The following is a 15,882-nucleotide window of genomic DNA, read 5'->3' as shown; positions in this document are numbered from 1 at the left end:
AAGGGTAGCCCCCAGGTGGAACACATTGTAATAATCAGATTAGAGGTAATAAATACCTGAATTACAGTGACAAAGTTCACATTCAGAATGGAAGACTGCAATGAAAATAAAAAGATACTCTCAACACAGTTGAAACAACTTACATGTTCACCTTTGGAAAGAAAAAGTATCACCTTAACTGATCAGCACATTTTTAACATTCCAGGGAGAAACAAAAATCTTTTCTAAATTACAAATATAAATCCACCCACAGTTAAAGAATTCAGTTAAAACCTATGCAGTTAAAAGGTAACACAAAGAATCACACAGATAAATGACACAGGTGAGAAGAACTGAGTTACAGTTACACTGATACCTTAGTTACATCAGATTGATAGTAGCTAAAACAATTATCTTCAGGTGACATTTGGGATATATGATAATAAATAGTTATCTAATAAATGCTTTTATAAATAATATTCATTCTTTGTATTATTTATGACAAACCCAAAGATGAAGATCTCTTTCATTCAAACCTCATGTCTCATTTCCTTCCATTCTATTAATCTATTAATCAGTTCTTCTATTAATACCCATAAAACTAGTTTATCTACGTAACTTTTTCTCCTCTTCTGCCTGCTTCTCTGAAGTAGTTATGGAGACACTAACAAACATTATTGTGCTAGGCTTTCACCTGACTCACAATTTTATTAACCAAATAGTTGCTAAGCAGGCCTTTGTTATGTTACTATGGAAATACCACTTTATCTTGACTAATATATGCTGGGCTAACAAAAAATATATCGTACATTGCCAGTACACATTATCAGCACAATACATATATCAGTATGTATTAATTACATGATCACACACTTCCCCCAACCCCACACACAAACCTTGGCTCCTACATTTAACCTTTCCCCTGTAATAATGTATTGTCAATTCTTGCATATTTATCACAAGTCACAACATTTTCTGAGATAAATGAATTACTGATTTTTATTTTCTCTTGCTCAAGATCTTCATCACCTCTCATTGAGACTGAATGAGACTGAAGCCACAGACTGCCCTCAATAAAATGGCTGCCATGTCTCTCTATTCTTGGCAGGTGCAAGTGAGGCTCCCCTTAGCAAAGATGGTCACCTTCCATTGTTTCCAGTGGGGCTGAAACCTGGCTACTTTCAGGGAAGATGGTGGTCCTTTAGGTACCATGTGAGGGGACAGGAGACTGTGGAGGTGCTGAGAATGAAACTATGGAGGCAACAGTTAGCATAAATGTATTGGGAAATGGAATAGGTGACTGAGGAGTCGGAAATGTAAGGAGCAATGGGCAAACTAAAGAAGGCACATGGGAATGGAGTATGGCAGAGAGAGTAGGAGATGAAGGGAAAAGGGAGGGAAACATTGAGGGCAAACACATGTAGGAGCAGGTGGGGGACAAGAGATTGTGGGAAAAGTGAGTGGGATAGCTGCTTATCCTGTCCAGGTAGGGAAGGGGATAGAATGGCAGTTCCCCACATGCTAGGGATAGGAGAAGTTAAAGCCTGCTCCAAGTAGTGAACATTATGGGGGTGGAGTGGAGGGAATGCTAGGGCGGGAATCCCAGCTACTGCCTTTTTACCTCCAAGGAACAGCCATGAAACATGGTGAGGCTTTTGCCCTACAGCAAGGAAAATCCATGTTTAATTTCTCTCTCTGTCTTTTCCTGAACCTGTTGGACCTACATACTGTGTGGCACAATATACTGTGCCGATCATCACAATAATGGAGCATCTGCAATGCCAGGCACAGGTTGTGTGATAGCAAGTAACTAAGTTACAGTAACTACCTTGTTGTTTTCAAGTTTACATCACTAAATTAAATGTTATTTAAAAGAACCTGAGATAAAATGAGCTGAAATCTAGGCTATTTTTGAATGGTTGAAATATGCAACCCATCTTCCACACCAATAGGGATATGCACAATAGACTTAAGCTTATTTTAAGAGGAGTGAGATCGAGACAGGACTAACATAATACTCTTACACAAAGAAGTCAATTTAAGGTTGTGTGGCCAGCCTCAACATTGGTATTTCCTAATTTCTGAGTGCTTGATTTTGGAACAGGAATGTTCCTTAATATATAGTTTTATATGTAAAGTTCTATTTTTTTAAAAGGCAAACCAACACACAGACAACTGAAATTCCTTCATGTGGAACCATACTGATTCCCAAATAATCAGGATCTGAACCTAGGACCTTTAGCTCTGCAGCATAGTCCTCTACTATATGAACCTGAGGAACAACTGCTAACAGCAGTAGACTTTTTTCCTATATGTAGACAACGCCACTGGAGGATGACAAACTTCACTTGTAACCTTGTGAAACTGCTCATTTATGTGTAAAAAGTGGAAAGCAATATTTGCCTGCCTGCCTCCTGAGTCTATGGATATGAGGTCTTGCTGAATAATAAAGAATATGAATTGCACAGGTACCTATACATACAAGAGCTAAGACTAGAACTCAAAGTCTTCTCCTGGTGCCCAGCACAGCATCATTTCCTATAGGCTAAAGGGGTTCTGCTGCAGTGTCCTGGCCTGAGCTCAAGTTCTGTGGAGCCAGAAGGCATGCTCATTTCAGAGCAACAGTCAGAGGTTTTAGCACAAAGCCCCTCAAAACCTCTACCAATTATGTGCAAATGGCAATTTTTGAGGCTTATACCTTACCCAAGTCTGGCTGAATTTTCATGGGGACAATGGAAGACCCCAGCATTAGCCCTATCAAGATTCTAGGTTTCATTCATTCATGGAGAAGCTGGAGCTCAAAGAAGCAATTGAAAAAAGTAACATTATCAAAACTCTCTCTTCTCCAAAATATACGTCATTCTTGGAAAGGGCTGAACTTTGACCAAGAATTTCAGCCAGAAGCAGAAAGCGAGAACAGAAAGCTTCCACCCAAATTATTAAAATTTGGCAAAATTACAAGTAACCTAAAACAGAAGGGCTTATCCTAGGAAGTGTTAGGCAACCTTAAATACATATGTGTCACTACCAGCTCCACCTATAATAGCGTATCTGAGGTGTGAGGCTGTATGGAATATTGGAGACGGTTTATAATATTAGTGTTACCAATATTATAAAATTGCAAGGAATCTGACCAGATATGTCGTGTAAGGTATCTGTGAAAATGTTACGTTTTCCCAAGTATGATGATCTTGTTTATATGTTTGTATCACCTTTGTACTGTAAGTTATAGATATGTATAGTACAGCTGTATTTCCAAAATTGTGCTTTGCTCCTGGGTGACATCCCACAGACAGATTGGCATCAGCACTGCCTAGCCTGTTCGATGTTCCATTGAGGGTCATCAGATGTACAATAAACCCATTGAAAGGAGCAGGGTATACACCTTATGACTCAGCAGGACTTGTATGGGCATCCCTATGGATAGAAAACTATTCAGGCTTTTGCATGCCCATGTGCTGTGTAACTTGTGTTTGGGACACAGGAAGTACAAGCCACATGGCAAAAGGAATATAAAAGGCAGCTGCATCATCTCCATTTTGTCTTCACTCCTGCTTCTTACCTATGGAGTACTTTTCTACAAACTGAAGCTCTGAACAAAGGACTGAATGAACCATCCAAGCTGTGGATGTGTTCCAGAAGGACTTTCAAGCCAGCAAATTCACCAGCACTACTAAGAACCTGATACAGTAACTCCCCACTTAATGTCCTCTCGCTTAATGTTGTTTCGATCTTACGTCCCTGCTCAATTACAGAACATGCTCCATTTAAAGTTGTGCAATGCTTCGCTATGTCGTTTGGCTGCCTGCTTTGTCCACAGCTGGCGGCTTCCCTATCAGCTCCCCTACACGCACCCCCCTCAGCGCCTCCTGCCCGCCGGCAGAGCCTGCGGATCCACGCCTTCCTCCTCCACCCCCCGCCTCCTGCCCGCGGCAATCAGCTGGCTTGCGGCGTTCAGGAGGGAGGGGAAAGGAGCGAGGATTCGGCGCGCATGCTCCCCCTCCCTCCCGAACACTACAAACAAGCTGATTGCCGTGGGCAATTGCGCGCCGAGTCCTTGCTCCTCCCCCACCCTTCTGCCCCCTGAATGTCGCATGCCAGCTGATTGCGGACCTCCCCCCTCCCTACCCTGCCTCCTGCCCGCGGCAATCAGCTGGCTTGCGGTGTTCAGGAGGCAGGGGAGGGAGGGGGAGCCTGTGCGCCGCGTCCTCGCTCCTTCCCCCTCCCTCCTGAATGCTGCAAGCCAGCTGATTGCTGCGGGCAGGAGGCAGGGGAGGGAGGAGCGAGGATGCAGCGTGCGGAGTAAAGGGGGGGGAGAGAAGAGGCGGGTTAAGAGTGGGGGCTTAGGGGAAAGGGTGGCATGGGGAGGCCGAGGGTTGAGCCCCCAGCCCCTGGTGCTTGCAGAGTAGGGGAAGCTGCCCCTGCTGCTGCGCAACATGCTTCTCCTAGCCTACAGCACCTTCAGCCTCCTTGCCTGCCTCATTGTCTCCAGTGCCAGTGGGCTGTGCCTGTGTGGGGTAAGGCGGGGGCACCTCCCAACTATAGTACTGTTCTGTATGGCAAAAACAAATTTCCCTGGAACCTATTCCTCCCCCACCATTTACATTCTCTCTTATGGGGAAACTGGATTTACTTAACATCGTTTCACTTAAAGTCGCATTTTTCAGGAACATAACTACAACGTTAAGTGAGGAGTTACTGTATATGGACTTAGAAGTCCCTGTATGTATCTGATTGCTTTACCATTTAACAACTCTCTTCTTGTTCTCTCTTTTTTCCTTATAATAAACCTTTAGTTTTAGACAGTAAAGAATTGGCAGGCAGCGTGGTATTTTGGGTAAGATCCAACCTAATATTGACCTGGCAATGTGGCTGGCCCTTTGGGGTTCAGAAGAACATTTTGTAGTGAGCAGAGTTTTTTAATAACTTCCCACTGTACTGGACGTAGGTGCCGATTGGGAGCCAGAGAATTGGAATGCAATAATGGGGGCTGTGTGATTTCCTTTTTTTAGATTCTTGATAACCAGCGTGGGGGATCAGGAACACAGTTTGTGACTGGATGGTGAGTCTGACTTCAGTATTATCCACCAGTTTTGGTAGAATCTGCTCTCCTTTTTGCAGCTTGCATTTTCAGTGAGGGCAGCCCAGGCACGTGTCACATGAGGTTTATTTAAAATATTATTTTATTGTATTCTTTGGGAAATAGTATGACTATGTAATAAAACACTCATATGCATTACGAAAATGAAATCAAACTACCAAGTCTCTCTGTGCTTTATTTGCTTGTTGAAAATTTGGCTAATAATTATCTGCACTTACGTAAGCATTGTATCTAATTAACATGGAAGGTAAAACTCAGTGCCAAACACACTACTGATACCAGCTATCTGATAGTTCAGAGGGGTGAGGAGCATATTACACCATCAATAAACTCATGTGTAAATTGAAAATAAAGGGTTTTTCCTTAGTTGTTTGTGAATGATTGCGGTCTTACTGACACTGAAAATGGATCATCTTTAAATATCTATAGAAGAAAATGGTTGGATGCATGTATAGTGAGATCACTGCCCAAATCTATAACTGTCTGCAACTTTGCAATCTCTTTCCTTTCTCCCTTGGAGAGCATTATTCTATCAATCACATATGAAAAAAAATTTCTGAACAGCAGCACAGTGTACAGCGAAAGCATCCAAGCTAGGCTGCAGACCCAGTATTTTTATTAAGGTAATTTCCTAATGTAAGGGAACTAGCTAGTGCCTGAGGAGGATCTGTGCTTATTTTGTAAATTAGGCAGAGACTTAAAAGTAAAGATGGACTGCAATGCTGTGGAGTCTGTTCAAGAAATTCCCAGGAAGCCAGGACTATTACACAGACAGGTCATTGGTTGCCTACAAAACTGAAAACTGTATGGTGAATGACTGGATAAATGAACACATCTTTCATTTTTACAGCTTAAAAAATATAAAGTAAAAACTTCAAGAAAAAGTACACATTGGAAACCTGACCACTCCTTCAGCTTTATCTAATTAAAGACCTGTACCTGGCCCAGTGACAACACACTAAAAATACTTCTGCCAAGGTATCCCGTGCTGTAACACACATATATAAAAACGGAAACATCTGTCAATCTTCTTCTGCTAATCATCCAGAGGCACTGTGTTTTTGGTGTTTATTTGTCCACGTAGGTAGTGAGGTAGGGACCATATCTTCTTCTGTGTTCCACATAGGGGATTGCGTACACTGTCCACACCCAGCAAATATATAATAATAATAATAAATAATAATAAATAATAATAATAAATAATAATATTATTAATATTAAATATAATAATAATAATAAATAATAATAATAATGGAGCAGCAGTACCTGGGAAAAGGTACAACCACTGGCTTTAAGCCTCCTCCTTCCTTCCACATCACAGACTCCCTTCCCCCAAGTAAATGAGGACTGGCCATGCCTCCCTTTGAAACCAGTCTAAGTGGGAAGAGTGGGAAGATGTGATCAAAGCACTGTTGTAACACTACTGGGAGTCACCAAATTGGAGATTCTCTTCTTAGTTGTAAACTGCTGACTATACCCACACAAACAAACAAAACATTATAACTGGGCCTTTGATTTTCCCTGGAAGAGGGAGGGAAGAGCTGTGCAGTTAGAAGGAGCTCAAGACAGTAACTTAGGATATTTAAGAATTAAAAAAAATATATATATCCAGGCCACTGATGTCATATCTGTCTTCTAGAAAAATTGGAATATTACAATTTCTCTCAGGTTCACAACAAGGTAAATAAGAGTTGTGTGGAGCCTCTGTTGAAAAGTATGGGGCTGTAGCCTGGCCTGGGTTTATATCTTTGCTAACACTAGCAAACTGGTAAAGCACACAAATCTGACCCCCAGCTCTGAGCCCAGCCCCTGTGAGCCGGGCACCCCTCGACCCAGAGCCTAGCACCCCACCCAGCCCTGGGCAACAGCAGCGCCACGCCCAGGCAGCACCAGCCCATTGGCACCAACCATCACCCAGCGACAGCCCATTATGTAATTGCAAATGTATACATACCATTAAAGCATTTAATGTTTTTAAATAATGTATTTCGTGTATTTTCAAATTATTAAAAATTAATTTTTGAATGTATTTCACTGGTTATTTTTACATTTCCAAATACATGTTACTATAGTATTGCAACTTTTTTTTATGGAAGGGGCCCCTAAAATTGCTTTGCCCCAGGCCCCCTGAATCCTCTGGGCGGCCCTGGTGAGAGCTACTTTAAAGCTACGGTAAAGTTACTTTACTCAATACATTTACAAGAGTTGGCAACACTTACTGTCACGCACATTGGAGGTGGGCAGAGGGAATTAAAAAAAAAAAATCATCAAGAGACAGACCAAAACACACAATTATAATTTTTTTTTTAAATGTATGATGGGGGGGGGAGAGGGAGGGTAGGGTGTCTGACTCGATTTTTGAACTACTGGGCTTGTCAATACTGTAGTTGAATTCCACATGGAATTTGGGAAGAGTTCACATTAATTATTATGTATGCACCTTCTCAAAACACAGGATCCTCTACAGCAGTTCTTTTGTAGAGATTACAAGAAACTGTGGCAAAAATAAGGCCAGTTTTCATTTTCAGTGTCAGGTGGGACATGCCAGTCAGTCCGTGCAAACAGGGTTTTTAATTATAGGTCAAATCAGATCAGCAGTTTGTCCTTAAAAGAGAGAGACAACATATATAGAACTCAATTTTAACTAACAACCTATGTAGAGAAATCACTCAGACTATGACTAAGGTGATTTAAAAATAAACCAAGACAATATTTAAGATGCAGCATTTCTTGTTACTTAGCTACAAATGATGTACAGTACTGTAAATCTTAAACTATCTTAGATAAAACCATAAACATGTAATTCAATGGCTACCCACAGAAACTCACTGTCTGGCCACCAGGCAACAAAACAAAATGGCAAATTATGGTCAAGTCTAAGATTTTGTCACGGATATTTTTAGTAAAAGTCACAGATAGGTCATGGGCAATAAAAATATCCATGATAAAATGGGAAGGTGCTAGGCAGATGCCGGGTGGCTGGGAGTTCCAGGCCCCTCCCCCCGCCCCCCCCACCACCACCACCTGAGGCGGGGAGCTGTGGGGTTCCCCCATGCCACCAGAGCTGCGGGGTACCCAATTATGTAGGTGTACCTATTACAACACTGTTGTCCCCTGTTATGGTTTAAAAACATAATTCAGTGATACAATGTACATGGGACTTAACCATGTGTTTATAATTTAAATTTAGTTTAAACACTATCTAGTCAGCACATACATATTTGAACAAAAAATTTTCATTGCAAGTCTTGATTATGCAAAATCACTGCAATCTTACTTTCTATGCGCACTCAGCACTTAACCATGTGCACACACACTTTGCCTCAAAAGTGCGTAATATTCACAGAAGAAATTAGTGTTTTCAATGTGCTTAATATTGCTACATGTCATGTGTTAAACAAGTTTTTTTTTTTAATTTGGAAGAAATTTTAGACAATTGCACTTCCACGAAGCAAATAAATGGCCATTATGTCTTCCCCATGAGAGCAGTTAAATTATTTTCAAGGCCATAATCTAAGTTGCTTAAAGGAAATAGAGCTTGTTCACTGAGCAGTCACAAAATCTGGGAAGCATTTCTTGTTTTAAGTATTAGTATCGACATATTTTAAAAGTTACTGAGCCAGTATATATGTATGAGATTTACACAAATAAAAAAGATACAGAAAACAGGATTTCAGACATGTTACTCAGATCAGCTTTAGCACTGTTCTAGAAATTCTGAATCTTTTAATGAAACCATATAGAGATTAGCGTTTCAAAATGAAGTTCTTTTGACCATCCCTCACACGTGTTTATTTATTAACATCTGGTTGCCTACTTTTTCTTTTATTTTCTGTTTTACATAAAGGTATTGGAGTTGTCACAGAGGAAAGTGAAAGAAATATTAAATTTCTTCCTACAGTATTTATAAAAGTATACATTAACAACCTGCCAACTCCAGTTACTGATTCCATGGCATATGTTGTGTAGGGTTCTTCTCAGTCATCATCCCTCTTTCAAATAATTACTTCATTATCTGCCATACGAAGAACTAAAGACTTTTCTTTTTTCTGCAGCGGTAGTTTTTAGTCAGTGATGCATGGCATCAAACTGGTGTATTTTTTGAGTACTTCACATTAAAGTAATCCAGAAGCCCTAGTGCCAGCTAAACCAGAGATTTGCAGTGTACAGTTTCAGACTACAGTTTAAAGTACAGTATAAAATAGTACTAGATCTCACGCACTTCTCTCCCTACTGGCCCAGAAAGTAGGTTACATTCAAATAATTCCAGACTTAAAAAATGAAAAATACTCTTGGGGCATAAAAAGAGAACGATACTTATCCTATTTCCATAAAATTGTTATAAACATACTCAAAACTTGGGCATTTCATTAGATGTCAATCAGCAGGTAGCTCAAATATTCTACAACTCTCAGTAATGAAAAATAGCTAGTTTCCCTTATGTGCATTTTTAAGTTGAAATACAATGCTTCTGAAGATTTATAAATGCTGTACCCTATAAACTGACACAGAATCCACTGCTCTGTCCATAATCTTTACTGATTTAATATTTAAACCCGCTAGACTCTAGTTACCATATACCTGACTCCAGGCCTGTTTAAAAACACAACGTACAATTAGGGATCATTGGTACAATAACTCCTCGCTTAACGTTGTAGTTATGTTCCTGAAAAATGCGACTTTAAGCGAAACGATGTTAAAGGAATCCAATTTCCCCATAAGAATTAATGTTAATGGGGAAGTTAGGTTCCAGGAAAATTTGTTTTTGCCCGACAAAAGGTATTATATACATTTTAAACAATTTTAAACAAGTAATTTAATACAGGTATTAAACAGGCTGGCAGCCCCCTATCAGCTCCCTTATGCCCACCCCCAGCGCCTCCCGCCCACCGGTGGACTCCACGGATCGGCACCTTTTCCCTACTCCCCCCGCTTCCTGCCCGCGGCAATCAGCTGTCTTGCGGCGTTCAGGAGGTTGGGGGGAGGAGCAAGGTCGCGGCACGCAGCCTCCCCACTCCCTCCCCTGCCTCCTGCCCTCAGCAATCAGCTGGTTTGCAGCGTTTAGGAGGCGCTGCGTCCTCGCTCCTCCCCCCAGCCTCCTGAACACCACAAATCAGCTGATTGCCGCGTGCAGAAGGAGCAGGGGGAAAGCGCTGATCCGCGGGGTCTGCCAGCAGGCGTGATGCGCTGGGAGGGGAGAGATGTCAGGGGGGCTGCCATCCGTGGACAAAGCAGGCAGCCAAATGACGTTACAGGGGAGCATTGCACAACTTTAAATGAGCATGTTCTGTAATGGAGCTGGAACGTAAGATCTAAACAACGTTAAGCGAGAGGACGTTAAGTGGAGAGTTACTGTACATAATAAGTCTGATTTTCTCTTCACTGATGAGGCAGCAGTAACTACACTGAAGCTTAGGATTCTCACCCTCCAGGATTGGCCTGGAGTCTCCAAGAATTAAAGGTTAATTAAGTTTAAAATGTCATGTGAAGAAATCTCCAGGAATATATCCAATCAAAATTGGCAACCCTACTGAAGCTAAGGCTGAGATAGTATAAAATTCAGAAATTGTTCATGAAATCTGCATACTTACAGTAACTGTGCTTGCTTTTTCCTTTCCTATATTTTAAAATTTTGAAGTTTACACCATCTGTAAAAGAAAATTAACAGAAGGTTTTATTTGAACAGTTCAATTGTAATATTTTCCCTAAATTATTTTAAAATAGATGGTCTAAAATATGAAGTTTGTAGTACCCTAAGTAATATTACCATTATAGAAAGCAATATCTCAATATTTGTTTGCAATATTTCATCTGTCTTCCACATTATGATTTCCCATGACCAAGGCTACGATTTTATCAGGGAGGTCGCGGAAGTCACGGAATCCGTGCCTTCCAAAGACCTCCATGACTTCAGCCCCGGCGACAGAGCTGCAGGGTCCTGCTGCCTCCTGCAGAAGCAGGGAGCTGTAAAGTACCCCCGATTGGGAGGCAGTAGGCCCCCAACCTCCCAGCCGCCCTGGGCAGTGGGGGTACCCTAGTAGCTCCCAGCTGCCGGAGGTAGGGGGGTACCCCGGCAGCTCCCCAGCTACCGCCGCGGGGCAGGGGGTACCCCGGCAGCTCCCCACTGTGGTGGCGGCAGGGGGATTCCCACAGCTCCCCACCGCATGGGAGGGGGCAGGGGAACCTTGCAGCTCCCCTCCGCTGCTGGGGGCAGGGGACCCTGGAGCTCTGAGTCCCCATGGATGGTGGGGGCCCCAGAGCTCCCAGTCACCCCACAGCTGCCCAGTCCCTTGCACCAAAATAGTCTTAGTTCATCCAAACTATCTCTGGGTATTACATTGGGAGATGTTTGCACTGATTATGGGGAATTCAACTGTCAACTATATTTTCAACCCTTTGTAACTCACTAATTGGAGTTTATTAACCACCTTTTTCATAGTACATCACCCTTGTATATATTTGCATCAGCATGAAGCTGGTTATCTTTCTGCTCTGTTGAGGTAATACTCAAGCTCTACATTACTTTGCTATAGCAAAAGAGGCTGGGGGGCGGGGAGGGAGAAGTAATACTATCCTATAAATAGGGCCCTTTGTTTTCATTTTTAATTTATTTATTTTTTCACAGGAATTTATCACTGTTTATTACGACAAGAACAAAAACAAGTGACAATCAGTGCAAAAAATTATTATTAATTTTTCTGGGTAAACATCGGGGTTTATTTTGGTGGACGGAAAGACCGGGGGGGGGAGGGAGAATATTCAGTAGATTAATGCTTTGAACTCCGATCATCAATGTGGTTTGCCGCAGAACTAAAACAGAACTCAAAACACAATGCCACCTGAGTTTAAGAAAACAAACATCTGTCTAATCCCCAAATATAACTTTTCATTTGAATAAATAGTTTACTGTTGTAGACTTAGAACTAATTGCTTATAAATATTTACATTTAATAATTAAACCGCACCATTTGCAGCACATACACTCAACTTCATCCTTTTCTCCTGTTTTTGTTTTTTCAAACTTTCAAATACTGTACTTCTTTGTGTTTTGAAACATATTCTGATACAGATTTTCGTTTTCTTCCAATTTTAATGTGTCAGATCTTTAAACCGTTATCTGGTTTAAACCAGATTCATCAGTACATTCAGATGCCCATGAGCTTCACAGCTTGCGTGTGTGCCTGTTTGTTTATTGTATGTATCTTCTAGATTAATTCATAGCCTTACTCCCAAGAGGCAGCTTTGCATAAACACAGACTAATGTATTATCGTAATACATGTATCACATGCAATGTATTGTAGTTTCCCAATAAAACAAGTTATTTTTTATATATTTGAATGATTAAAAAGTAGAGTGAAAATCAGAAAAAAATGAACAATACTTTTTGTAAAATCTGGGCATTTTTCGGTAAAAATCGGTTTAAACTGAAAACGAAGGGGCTTACTTATAAATTAAAAATGTGACCTTTGGTCCAGGTAATATTTCACAATCTATCAAAACACAACTGGCCATGTACAGGGCCACACAGCTCCAATTTATTTTACTCTGCTACTGCAAATTACTAATTGCCCCAAAGCCTGTGATCATACAGCCCTTTCTGAATTGTGTACCATTATACATCTCCATATTGCTCTCAACATTTAAAAAACAAAAAAAAACTTACCGGAAGATAAATTATTTGGGCTGGATTAGAAACTGAAAAGCTGTTTAAATCCTTTACTTACTGGATACACATGCACAGACATTTGAATAAACATTTAATCAACTAATAGAGGTACGTCATTCTAAAGAGTATATTGGTAAGTGGACAAGGCTTACACATCAAAGCAGCTAAAAACCCTGTAAATCCTGAGGGAATTGGAAGAGAGGAAGATGTCAAGCTATATTATCCCCCTCTTCTCTGTTCAACACATATGTAGCCCCAAATAAATTCTAACACAGAACAGGGAACTGAAATCTGTGGTTGGTGGATGCTGTAGCTTCGTGAATACACCTCTACCTCGATATAACGTGACCCGATATAACATGAATTCTGATATAACGCGGAACAGCAGTGCTCCGGGGGGGCGGGGCTGCGCACTCCGGCAGATCAAAGCAAGTTCGATACAACGCGATTTCACCTATAACGCAGTAAGATTTTTTGGCTCCCGAGGACAGCGTTATATTGAGGTAGAGGTGTATTAGCTGGAATAAAATCCAAATTAGTGTGATTGTTAATTAAAGTAAGGTGATAAAGTCTGTGAGTTTTGGCTGCACTCTGGCCTGGTGAAGATGTTTGTACAAGCTTGCTGGCATTTGCTTCCATTAAAAGAAGACCTGAAATAATGTGAAGCCACAGCTCCACCACTCTTGGCGAAGGCAGGGAGAAAGAAGCATGTTAAAAAGATGACACAGATATATAGTACGATGACAGACAATACTGTAGAGCATGGCAATTTATATACCATGCATTTGTAGTTTTGATTAATGAAGCAGCAGTGGTAATAGGGTATAACTGAGGGCCTGTCTACAGTTAAAACGCTGCAGTGTAGATACTACCTATGCCGATGAGAGGGATTCTCCCATCAGCGTAGGTAATCCATCTTCCTGAGAGGCAGTAAGTAGGTTGACAAAAGAATTCTTTTGTCTACCTACTACTGCCTACATGGGGACTTAGGTCAGCTTAACTATGCTGCTCACACCCCTGACCCTTGTAACTATTAAAACTTGCCATGTAAATAATATCAACATTTTAAAATACTAAGAGAAATACTGCTCTGGCCTTTTTTGGAACTTGTACAACATTGTTAAAAAGTGTAATATTCATAGTATTCTGTCCATTCTGTACAGTACAAATACTTAAGAAATGATTTTTTAAAAGCAAGTGCAGTATTAGCTGACCTAAAATGACATGGCAGTTCAATCTTCAATTTAATTTTACAAATACCTACATTCACAAGTTCTTACTATGGGAATACTCAATAGCCCATCAGAAATCCCGATTAAACATGGATGTTATTTTAGGTGGTACAATAAGAGCACAAAAAATGTGCTTTGAGATGGGGATTTATTTTATAGCATCAAGGGCAAAAATAAAGAAACTTCAAACATGTTTTGTTTTTTTTTAAGTGCTCCCGGCTGAATTATTCTTCAAAAACCAAGTTATAAACCCATCTGGGGTCTAAGACAGATATGCTAACTGACCAATACATACAGAGCAACAGATAATTCTGTACATACAGTAGAACATCAGAGTTATGAACACCTTGGGAATGGAGGTTGTCTGTAACTTTAAAATGTTGGTAACTCTCAACAAAACGTTATGGTTGTTCCTTCAAAAGTTTACAGATTAACATTAGCTTAATACAGCTTTGAAGCTTTACTGTGGAGAAGAAAAATGCGGCTTTTAACCATCTTAATTTAAATGAAACAAGCACAGAAACAGTTTCCTTACCTTGTCAAATTTTTTTTAAAAAAAACTTTCCCTTTATTTTCTTTAGCAGTTTACGCTTAACATAGTACTGTACTGTATAGGTTTCTTCTTTTTTCCCCTGCTGCTGCCTGATTGCATACTTCCGGTTCCAAATGAGGTGTTTGGTTGACAGGTCAGTTCATAACTCTGAGGTTCTACTATACTTTAGTTGCAAGAGAAAAGCATTTCTGAGACACAACTATTAAATTTAAAAATAATCACATGCATAAAGAATTAGCACTTTTACTGTTACAAGCTAAAATATATATATATTACCACACCTTCAGTTTCTTTTTTTGGTTCAGGATGAGTCAAGTGTAAATGAATAAAACGTGATGATTACAATGTGTGAACTACACTAGACCAGTCACTGCATTTATAGATCTAATGAAATTTATGCTGTCAAGCTTACATACAAGATTGCTAAAAGTGACAAGGTATGAGTTAAGCCTTGATGGACACTACCAACCCAGCAGCATACTTTATCAGTGGCTGCAACAGAACAGACAGCACATCTCACTGCCCTCTGCCTATGACGTGTAGGATCATGCAGCCTTCTTACTTTCTAAAATGTCATGATGGAATTTTTAAGAGATGCAGTGTGAACAGTAATGATACCCAGCTTCCCCTTCCATTCAAAATAGTAAAATGGGGGAGTGTAACAGTTTGGAACCATTACAAGATTCTGGGAAAGGGGACCACTGTCAGACCAATCCACCCTTCTCTTGCCACGAGAGGATGACAGATGTAGGGAGGGAGAGGGTATGTACAGTATCAGCCCAAGTCCAATGAGATTTCATGAAACACTAGTCTGAGATGAGTTTGAGACTGTGGCCGAACGACTGTAACAGCACTAATAAAAAACACACTGTTTGCCTAATGGTGGTTCTATTTGAGAGACTCAAGTTTGATTACCAATAGCAGTCTCTTCTTGCCTACTCCATTAAGAACGGGGAATGCTGCACAGACACAGGCTTAAGTATCTTCATCTTAAAACAAACAAACAAAAATTACTGATATTTTTGAAGTGCTATGGTTACAAGTAATACCTAAAATTACTATAACTGATAGAGAAAGAACTGGACAGAGAAAGCATTTATTTCATTACTTAGTACATTTCACAGCACTTTGTGGATTCAGTTTCTTGTTTGCGTAACATTTGTACCCAGCAAGAAGGAAGAGAAACATTTTAAAATTAGGAACCTGTGATCATAAAGTTGTTGAAATTCTCATTATCCACCAAACTGTCAAATCTTTTTTGAATTCTACCAAACATTTAGTCTACATAACCTCTCGGAGCAAGTTTATAGTAGTATTTCCTTTCCTCATATACAAATTTGTTGAATTTTC

The 15,882-nt window shown here is 40.4% G+C and overlaps 1 protein-coding gene across 1 annotated transcript in view; it reads right to left on the bottom strand.

Moving 5' to 3' along the window:
* SGMS1 (sphingomyelin synthase 1) overlaps positions 1-15,882 on the bottom strand; it is a 209,203-nt gene that overhangs the window by 40,114 nt on the left and 153,207 nt on the right. The window contains exon 5 of the mRNA XM_065407676.1: positions 10,672-10,728. The gene's annotated coding sequence lies outside the window, so the exon portion shown is untranslated. The remainder of the gene's footprint in view (positions 1-10,671; positions 10,729-15,882) is intronic.

The sequence above is a fragment of the Emys orbicularis genome, chromosome 7, assembly GCF_028017835.1.
Source record: "Emys orbicularis isolate rEmyOrb1 chromosome 7, rEmyOrb1.hap1, whole genome shotgun sequence".
NCBI lineage: Eukaryota > Metazoa > Chordata > Testudines > Emydidae > Emys > Emys orbicularis.
This window is presented reverse-complemented; position numbering and strand designations above follow the sequence as displayed.